The 8498-nt window shown below is 48.3% G+C and overlaps 1 long non-coding RNA gene across 4 annotated transcripts; it reads right to left on the bottom strand.

Annotated features, from left to right (window-relative positions):
* Positions 1-1898: 1898 nt before the first annotated feature.
* Positions 1899-7874, bottom strand: LOC147223283 (uncharacterized). 4 transcript variants are annotated; one of them, XR_015107596.1, is made up of 5 exons: positions 7746-7874; positions 6872-7013; positions 3613-4900; positions 2501-2779; positions 1899-2351 (listed from the first exon to the last, which is right to left on the bottom strand). It is a non-coding gene; the product is annotated as an uncharacterized LOC147223283 (long non-coding RNA). The 4 variants fall into 4 exon arrangements; XR_015107593.1 differs by having other exon boundaries at positions 3613-3816; XR_015107594.1 differs by having other exon boundaries at positions 3613-3816; positions 6872-7090; positions 7746-7794.
* Positions 7875-8498: the final 624 nt, after the last annotated feature.

Raw genomic sequence — 8498 nt, 5'->3', positions numbered from 1 at the left:
GCAGGTATCTTCTTGAGCAAGAGTGTTGTGGAAAGTGGGCCGTGAGGCGCAGGGATCGAGAGGCTCCGCCCCCGAACCCCGACCCCGACCCCAGGCTGTGTGACCTGTCAAAGTCAAACCCTCTGAGATGAAGAACCAACACACACCCCAGGAAACATCAGCAGAAGAACCACCAGCAGCCAAACTGCAGGACAACTCAGCTCATCCATCCCTTCATCCATCCAGTGTTTCTTTCTCCTTCGGGGCAAAACAGCTAACTGCTAGCTGACAGCAACTCCCTATTGACTTTTCTAACAGCAGCCTTGAGCATACAAGTATGGACACACTCGCACACACACCCTCTTGGCGGTCCATCGTGTCCGATGATGACAGTCCTGCTTCTGCTACTTGTGAGTCTTGCCTTGCCTACAGAGTCCAAAACTTGATCCACGCTGTCTGCAGCCTTCAGAGCAGGTGGATCCACAAACTCGAGGTGTCAATCCGGTGTTGGCTTCATGTGTCCTGATGCGTTTCTTCATTTGTCTTATCACTTCGGTCCTCCTCAAGTTCCCTGCACTCCTTGTTGACCGAGCCTCCTTTTTCAGGCCTCTTTTCTAGGTCCTTCCTCCATCGGGGTACGCAGTGCGACTCCTAAATAGGGCTGTACCCACCCCAAGGTGTACCCACTAGGGTAGGCATGCACACTATATCTATGGGACCCACTGCTACTCTCAGATCCCCTGCTAGGTTCGCCTGCTAGCCAGTCACCATGTGTGCCATGAGGAGGCCTGGCAGAAGTCTTGGTGGTGGAGAGCTTCTCCTGAACCGGCAGGAGTAGACTGATGCACGAGTTGCTTCTTCATTCACCACAAGGCTTGTCAGCGGCAGCCCTGAAAGCGAGAGGTGGCAACCAGACAGGAAGTAGGCATGGACCTTCCCTCTCACTTCTTGCACTAAACACATCACACAAACACACACTCTCACTCCCTGAGAAGATCGCAATCTCCAACTGAGAGGGATGAGGTCTCAGGTCAGGGAGCCAATCAGCTCGCTTGTTTATTCTTACGTGGAGTTTCTTCGACGGAGTTCTTTCAACCAACGCGAGGGTCGAGCCTGCTGATCTTGTTCATCTTCAGCGTCCAGCTCCACCTGCAGTGACAGGTGTGGACCACAAGATGACGCCATTGGCTTCCAAAGGAGGCATACCTCCACCGTCCTCCACTCCACTTCAAGTGTGTCCTGTCTCTCCTCCAAGTAGGACTTGACCAGAACACCTCACCAGGAGGCGTCCGGACATGACGGATTCATGACGGAGAGCCCGGACATCCTGAGGAGGACACACATCTCAGACGCTTGGATCCGTGATCTGGTTCTTCTGGTCTCCACCCACAGCTGGTGACCGGAGGAGAGGATCGGGACGTCGATCCACCGGTAAATTGACCTTCTACACCTCCTTCCCTCACTCGTGAGCAAGACCCCGAGATACTTGAGCTCCTCCGCTTGGGGCAGGACTTGTATGATGAGGAAATTGAAAAGCAGCTTAAATGTACCAAACAAAGGCATCATGAGACGATGAAGGGCGACGAAATGACCATGAAAGAAGATGACGTGTAGGATTAGGATCCCCAAGAAGCAAAGGGCTTGCAGTGAATCAGAGGATACGCTTTGAACCGCAGAAGAAAGATCCACGGACCCAAGCGACCACGGCAGGTCAGACAGCAATGGAGACTTTTCTTAGTTCACCGGATCTGCTGTCCGTAGGAGAACAACGGCGGTCCAGTGGATCATCCAAGAAGCTCACTTTTGCCGTAAGTTGGAGAGTCGCTCACCAAACGTCGACGAACCGAATCATTTTTTTCCGCTGAAATCCTTGTAAACCCCATGGATCCGTTCTCCAGCCCCAAAAACAAGCTGCACTCTTTGGTAGATTCATTTATTTATTTTTGTAACAAATACAAAAAATCAGAAATACTGCATTTGTACTTTGTTTTACCTTGATTGAATTTGCAGCATATCTTTCTGCCTGTTGGCATGAAATGTGCAAAATAGATATCACAAGAGTACAAATTAACAGTAAATCTCAGTGCTTATAAAATTGGAAGGATTCATTTAGATATTCTCAAATTCGTCATTATTTGGGACTCTTGACCTGTTGTACCTTTTTTTTTTTTTTTTCAGGGTGGTCGTTTTGGCCACGATGAACACGATGACCCCGATGACCACGATGACCACGATGGCCACGGGGACCCCAATGACAATGGGGGTTTTATTGGCGTCGCCAGTGGTGGTGTTGGTGGTGTTGGTGGTTGTGATGGCTATGGTGGTTGTGGCGACGCTACTTTTTGCCGTCCCCTCAGACTTCGGCTCTGGAACTACAAGAAAAGCTGTGTTATCAAAGGGAACGACAGTCTAGAAAGCACCTGTCTGGTCATGTGACAATAACTACATTGTGCAGAAAAAACAAACTGGAGAGCCACGATATTTTGGCAGGATTAGCTAACGGGGGTAAATGATGACTCACCGACGGTCGGTTTAACTTTGTCAGAACTGCAGGGGCAATCGCAATAGTACGTTTCGCTCAGTGTCAGGTTGCAGACATCCAACGAGGAGAGTCCTCCAGGAATGGTAACGGGGGTCTTGTTTTCCCAATGCTTTTGGATTACAGGATCACAACCTTTCCAAAAAATGGCGTTGTCTCTTGGGTCACAACACAGTTGCTCATTTGTAGCTCTGAAACATTTGGACGGCAGAGTGAAGCATCCAGCGACCGGGATCTGCAGGTCAGACACTGATGCCTCGCCTTCAGGGGAGAAAGAAGAAACGTTTTGGTGTCGATCTGTTCCTCTGCTGCGACCAGCATACCAGTCCTGTTCCGAGCTCCAGGCCCCAAAAAAAGAAGCAGAAAACACTGACCGACTCTCTGTTAGCGCAGCAACACAGTTGCCTCAGCGAACACCTTTACCGACTCTTTCCTCTCGGCAGATTCGTTGCTCTTCATCTTCAAGCTCGTTCCCACTTGGGAGTTCACCTCCGCCCCCCCGACACGCTTAGCCCCGATGCTAACCCTGTCAACCCTGTGACGTCGCTGCAGACGGCGTTGCATCTTAAACAATAATGGCGGCCGACGAGCGAAAAGTTTTTTTTTCATTTGTATACAAACATCGAGAGACTTTATTAGCGGTTTCATGTGAACCGTTTGCCCTCCGACAACCAAATTTTGACTCCAAATCAAAACTCACTTGTCCAAACTTGCCCGCTCACGCTAAGAGCCGCTGCCTGCGCCGCCTTTCACCTGCCGCTTCATGCCGACTTTATCCGTTGCCGTTCCATCTGATGCTGTTCTCTCTTTTGTCAAAGAGCCGTTGAGTTTTAAAAAAGGCGCTCAGAAATACGAGGTACTGTTACTACCGGAGTGGTCGAAGGTGCCGAACTCCGCCGTTTCCACCTGAACCCCCTCGAGGCACCAGGCACTGATTTCCAAATCTGGGAAATCACCATCGACACACCTGGTGGAGGCCCTCGGGCCAAGGCCTGGCCGGACCCTCGACGGCAGAGCCCGATTTACCGGTCGATCGCAAATGCTGCTCAAAATACGTTCAAAAAACACGGTGAAGTCACGTGGGCGAGACTTACCGGCTCCGTGCGAAACCCGAGTTGCCGCCAAATTGGCGTCCCAGGCCAACGAGGTCCTACGAGAGCCCATGATCAGGGGAAAAGAGGCGGAGGAGCAGGTGGTACAGCTTTTATATGCAGATCAGCTCCGCCCTACGGAAGGTGCTAGAACAAGCTTGAACACGTGTTTCCGCTTCCGGCACCAATGGTTGTCTTCTGGCTCACCTTACAGTTTGTGGAAGGAAATGAGTTCCCAGGTCAGATAAATAGAAGAGCAAAGAAAAACAAAGAGCAAATGTAAACATTTAAACAAGAGCAACAGTTTAGTAAAGGCTTAAGTTATCCCCGTTAGCACTAATTTACTTGTGTTAGCATGGATTTCAGCTGTGATTGTTTAAACTGTATGCGGTGCAAGGAGAAGTTGTGAAGACCGGTAGGACCGTGACCAGGTTTCAAGCAGCCGTAGCACAGTTTGTTGTTCTTGGCACGGGTCTTCCTACATTCCAGTGTCTCTTTCAGGAAGTCAGGGCATTTGCAGAGCAGAGGATTATTATTCTGACATAAAAAAAATCCTTTCCCTGTGATAGACGGACAGTTACTTGGCGGTTCCACCGAGATGCTAACCCACACTTAATCCAGCACAGGTGGAAAACTATCGCCCTGTCTCACTCCTTCCATTCCTTTCAATAATCCTGGAAAGGGCAGCTGCAAAACAGGTCACCAACTTTTTAAATCAGACTGGACCCGAAACAATCTGGCTTCAAAAGTGGGCATTCAACCGAAACTGCGTTACCGGCAGTAACAGAAGCTCTGAGGACGGCAAGAACCGAAGGACGATCATCTGTCCTCGTCCTACTAGACTTATCAGCTGCCTTTGACACAGTCAACCACAGAATTCTCCGCAAGATACTCAAATCCATGGGAATCACTGGTGCCGTCCACTCCTGGTTCCACTCCTGGCTCCACTCCTGGTTCCACTCCTGGTTCCACTCCTTCCTCTCTGGACGCTCCTTCAAGGTGTCACGGCAAGGGAAATTACCTTCAGCTCTCACCCTCACCACCAGGGTACCCCAAGGATCAGTGGGGCCCCTTCTCTTCACAATGTACACCACCTCACTGGGACATGTCATTAGAACACATGGTTTCTCCTATCACTGCTCTGCCGACGACACACAGCTGCACCCGTCCTTCCACCCGGATGATGCCACGGTTTCGACCGGCATCACAGCCTGCCGCTCCGAACCGTCATCATGGATGAAAGAACGCCACCTACAGTTGAACTGGTCCAAGACTGAACTCCTGGTGATCCCTGCCAAAGAGACAATTCATCACAACATCAGCCTCAAGATGGGCTCCACCACAGTGGCCCCTAACAAAGTTGCAAAAAACCATTGACGATCGGCTGTCGTTCTCCAACCGTATCACTTCGACTGCCCGGACCTGCAGATTTGTGCCGTACAACATTCAGAAAATCAGACCTCTCCTGACCCAACAGTCGGCACAGCTATCAGTTCGGGCCACGTTCATCTCCCGCCTGGACGACTGCGATTCCCTCCTCGCTGGACGACCTGCTCGTGCAATAAAACCACCGCAGATGGTCCAGAATGCTGCAGCACGGTTGGTATTCACTCAACCCAGAAGGGCTCATGTTGCACCTCTGCTCATCCGGTAGCTGCCAGGATCAAGCACAAGGTCCTGACCCTGGCCTTCAAAACCACCTCAGGAACAGGTCCAGCATATCTGAACCAAATGATAAGGCCTTATGTTCCTCTAATACAAACCTACTAGCAGCACCTTCTGCTCGCTCTAAGCGATCTCAGGCCAAACTGTTCTCACTTCTACTACCTCAGTGGTGGAACAAACTTTCAGAAGCAACAAGACGAGCATCATCTCTCTCAACCTTCAAGAAACAGGTAAAAACTTTTCTCTTTCAGGATTTTTTACTGCGCTGATGCCCCAGATCAGGTTAGGCAGCAAGTTAGGCTATGCAGTGTGTGTGTGTGTGTGTGTGTGTACGTTTGTGTACGTCTTTGTCCAAAAAAAAAACAACTCACTAACCCCAGCTTACTGTTCTGTATATTTCCTGTGCATCTTGTATTTGCAAGTGTATTTGCAGTCCTTATGTCCTCTATTGTAAGTCGCTTTGGATAAAAGCGTCTGCCAAATGTAATGTAATGTAATGTAATGCAATGTAACCATTCAGGCAGTTTCCTTTTCAACTTCTGATTTTCCTCACAATCATTTAGGATATTCAAACCCCTTACATGAGGCATGGCCTGCAAACAAGCATTTAAGAAATCAGAGAAATGTCTCAGTCCTTCAGCATCCTTTCCCAGGATTTCAGGCCAGTTGGATAACCTTTCTCGGAAGGCCCTTTGAATGATAAAGGTCCGGCCGTATCTCTGATCGAGTTTTTTCCAGGCATCACCGTAGGCTGCATCATCACTGCTATAGAAAGTACCTTCTTAACCAGGGGTGGGCAATTATTTTGGCTGGTGGGCCGCACGTCTTATTTCATTTTTACGCGCGGGCCAACTCGGTACCATGTAAATCGAACAAAATGAAAATTTCATTTTAATTATTTACATTTTTTGGCATTTTATTTCTTTTTTTACTTCAGAATCATGAATGATCATATAAATGTACCGACATTATTTTATATGTAATCATCCATACAAAATTAAACAAAGGGGAAAAAATAAGGAGTTTCTAATTCCAATATTGATTGAGAATACTTCTTAAAATACCGTGTTTTCACGACCATAAGGCGCACATATAAGTCAAAGATTTTCTTCAAAACGTGCGGTGTGCCCTACCGTTCAGTGCGCCTTGTGTGTGTGTGTGTGTGTGTGTGTGTGTGTGTGTGTGTGTGTGTGTTGCTGTAAGGCGGAAGTAGTAGAGGACACCATGAGAACGTTAAAGGGGGGAAGCGTGGGCGTGGATTGAATATAAAACCCGCGCCCTATCATTTGGTCCGCCTTATGTGTGTGTGAAATACAATAATGGCACACATAACCGAGATTGCGCCTTTAAGTAAGGTGCGCTTTATGGTCGTGAAAATACGGTATTAAAAGAAAATAGTTCGGCGGGCCGTATAAAAAAGCTAAATGGGCCGGATGTGGCCCGCGGGCCGTAAAATGCCCAGGTCTGAGCTCGAGCCTTCCACTGATCACAGCGGTTAATAAGCTTCTTTTCCTTTCTACTCTGTTCTTCTTTCTCAGTTCTGTCAGGAACTGTTTAAGCGATGAGTGGTTCATTAGAGGTCAAGAAATACACTTACGGGAATTCCCGGGCACGGGAATGACCTTTCCGATAGATGACGTTGTCTCCTGGGTCACAACACATAAGCTCATTTGTAGCACTGGAACATTTGGACGGCAGAGTGAAGCATCCAGCGACCGGGACAGTCACCGACACCTCGCCTTCAGGGGAGAAAGAAGAAACGTTTTGGTGTCGATCTGTTCCTCTGCTGCGACCAGCATACCAGTCCTGTTCCGAGCTCCAGGCCCCAAAAAAAGAAGCAGAAAACATTGACCGACTCTCTGTTAGCGCAGCAACACAGTTGCCTCAGCGAACACCTTTACCGACTCTTTCCTCTCGGCAGATTCGTTGCTCTTCATCTTCAAGCTCGTTCCCACTTGGGAGTTCACCTCCGCCCCCCCGACACGCTTAGCCCCGATGCTAACCCTGTCAACCCTGTGACGTCGCTGCAGACGGCGTTGCGTCTTAAGCAATAATGGCGGCCGACGAGCGAAAAGTTGTTTCTTTCATTTGTATACAAACATCGAGAGACTTTATTAGCGGTTTCATGTGAACCGTTTGCCCTCCGACAACCAAATTTTGACTCCAAATCAAAACTCACTTGTCCAAACTTGCCCGCTCACGCTAAGAGCCGCTGCCTGCGCCGCCTTTCACCTGCCGCTTCATGTGGACTTTGTCTTTTAAGAAAGGCGCTCAGAAATACGAGGTACTGTTACTACTGTTACTACTGTTACTTTCCAAATCTGGGAAATCACCATCGACACGCCTGGTGGAGGCCCTCGGGCCAAGGCCTGGCCGGACCCTCGACGGCAGAGCCTGATTTACCGGTCGATCGCAAATGCTGCTCAAAATACGTTCAAAAAACACGGTGAAGTCACGTCGGCGAGACTTACCAGCTCCGTGCGACACCAGAGTTGCTGCCAAAATGACGTCGCAGGCCAACGAGGTCCAAAGAAAGCGCATGATCAGGGGAGGAGGAGCGGAGAAGCAGCTAGTACAGCTTTTTTTTCCGGATCAGCTCCGCCCTATGGAAGGTGCTAGAACAAGCTAGGACACGTGTTTCCGCTTCCGGCACCCATGGTTGTCCTCCGGCTGACTTTACAGTTTGTGGAAGGAAATGAGTTCCCAGGTCAGATAAATAGAAGAACAAAGAAAAACAAAGAGCAAACGTAAACATTCAAACACGAGTTCCTCTCATTCACACACATATATTCTGTCTTGCTGTGACTCACTTTCATTCTGTTTCATGATGTCACTTCCTGCAGTAAGCGCCCACGCGATACAACCGTTTTTTCCGGCAGAAGTAAGAAAATAAAATCCTCTAAGTATCAAATTCGGAAAACACAATCAAACAATTTACCTAAAATAATAAAACATGTCAGGTGGTTATTTACAGAGGCTATTAGACTTTTTAATTCCTCTTAAAAAGTCTTAATTTTTTTTTAAACCATTTCCACATGTGCATATAAAATCTAAATTGAATCCCTGCCTACACCTTACAAACTAAAAAGAGTGCTATTAAATATGTAAGGAAGAAAGTGTTCACCTGTAATCTAAATGTGTAAACTTCATCCATGAAACATGCAAACACACACACAATACACACTGAAGTTGCATGAACAGTAGAATTCCAACATACTCTTTAG

The sequence above is a fragment of the Fistularia commersonii genome, chromosome 19 (genome assembly GCF_037954325.1).
Source record: "Fistularia commersonii isolate RoL2024-O1a breed Wild chromosome 19, RoL_Fcom_v1.0, whole genome shotgun sequence".
Taxonomy (NCBI): domain Eukaryota; kingdom Metazoa; phylum Chordata; class Actinopteri; order Syngnathiformes; family Fistulariidae; genus Fistularia; species Fistularia commersonii.
The sequence above is the reverse complement of the archived record's forward strand: the minus strand, read 5'-3'. Positions and strand labels throughout refer to the sequence as shown.